We start from the raw sequence: 1,896 nt of genomic DNA, 5'->3' as shown, positions 1-1,896 counted from the left end.
TTGGTTAAGCGACTGCCTTCAGCTCAGGTCATGATCTCAGGGTCCTGGGATCGAGCCCCACATCAGGCTCCCTGCTCAGCGGAAGCCTGCTTCTCGCTTTCCCACTCCCCCTGCTTGTGTTCCCTCTCTGGCTGTCTCTCTCTGTCAAATAAATAAATAAAAATCTTTAAAAAAAAAAAAAATAGAAAAACTATTAGATTAATAAAATTCCCTTTTATTCCTAGTTTTCCAAAAGTTTTGATCCATGAATGAGTGTTGAATTTTTTTGTGTTTGTTTGTTTGTTTTTTAAAGATTTTATTTATTTATTTGAGAGAGAGAGCACATGAGAGGGGGGAGGGTCAGAGGGAGAAGCAGACTCCCTGCCAAGCAGGGAGCCCGATGCGGGACTCGATCCAGGGACTCCAGGATCATGACCTGAGCCGAAGGCAGTCGCTTAACCAACTGAGCCACCCAGGCGCCCAGTGTTGAATTTTATCAAATGCATTTTCCGCATCTCCTGAGATGATAATATGGTTTTTCTCCTTTATTATGATAATATGGTGAATTACATTTATTGTGTTCATATGTAAACCCAACCTTGCCTTCCTGGGATAAACCCAATGTGGTCATGATATTTATTCTTTTTGTTTATCATTGGAGGAAATTTGCTAATATTTTGTTTAGGATATTGTGTCCTTGTTCATGAAAGAGATTGGCCTGATATTTTCCTTAGTTGTAATAACCTTATATGGTTTTGGTATTAAGGTGATGCAGGCCTCATAGAAGTTTGGAAGTGTTTCATCTTTTTATATTTCTGGAAAGATTTTGAAAGATTGATGCCATTTCTTAATTGTTAAGAAATATTTGGAAGAATTCAGTGGTAAAGCTTTCTGGCATTAGATGGTTTTTTGTGCATAGGTTTTTAATTACAGATTCAATTTCTTTCATTGTAAATATAGAATAGTTCAGATTTTTTCTTGTGCCAGTGCTGTTAAGTTTTTCAATGAATTTATCCTTTTTATCTAAATTTTTATAAGTTTTGGCCAAAAGTTGTTTTTAATATCATCCGATTATCTTTTTATGCCTGTAAGATCTGTAGTAATGTCTCTTTTTTCATTACTAGTATTCATTATTTAGGCCTTCTTCCTGTTTTTTGTCAAGCCCTGCATTGGGCTACGTGCTGGGTGTGGAGCCTACTTAATAATAATAATAATAATAATAATAATAATAATAATTTTTAAAAGTCAGTGTAGGGTCTTATGATTGTTACTTTGAAAGCATGTATCTTTTTCTCTCTGGCCATTTTTATTATTTCCTCTTTGGTTTTCAGCAGCATTTTCCTATAACGGGCCTAGGTGTGGCTTCATTTATATTTATCCTACATGGGGTTTGAAGGCCATCTTGAATTTGTTGCTTGATGTCTTTCATCAGTTTTGGAAAGTTTTCATTCAGTGTCTTAAAATATTACTTATGTTCCTGTCTCTCCTTTGCTTCTGAGTCTACATTTACATGAATGTTAAAACTTTTCACCATGTCTTATATGTCTCTTACACTCTTTTCTGTATTTTCTTATCTTTTTTTTTTTTTTTTGCATGCTTCAGTGCAGATATTTTTCTGTGGGCCCATCTTTTATTTCCTTAATCCTCTTTTCTGTTGTGTTTAATAGCTTGCAACCCTTTCTAGTGAATTCTCAATGTCAGACATTTTATTTTTTAGTTCTAGTATTTCCATTTGATTCTTCTATATAGGTTCAAAATCCTCATCTTGTCATCTCCTGGACATATTAATCACAGTTATCTTAAAGTCTATAGCTGTTATTAGGAAGAGTGTTAGTCTGATATAAGCTTCTCAATTGTAGCAGTAAGCGGAAACCTTACCCACACTAAAGAATAGCAGGGAATCTGGATTCTCATATG

Source organism: Phoca vitulina, unplaced genomic scaffold (genome assembly GCF_004348235.1).
Source record: "Phoca vitulina isolate PV1807 unplaced genomic scaffold, GSC_HSeal_1.0 scaffold58, whole genome shotgun sequence".
In the NCBI taxonomy this organism is placed as follows: Eukaryota; Metazoa; Chordata; class Mammalia; order Carnivora; family Phocidae; genus Phoca; species Phoca vitulina.
Note: the sequence above shows the minus strand (reverse complement) of the source record.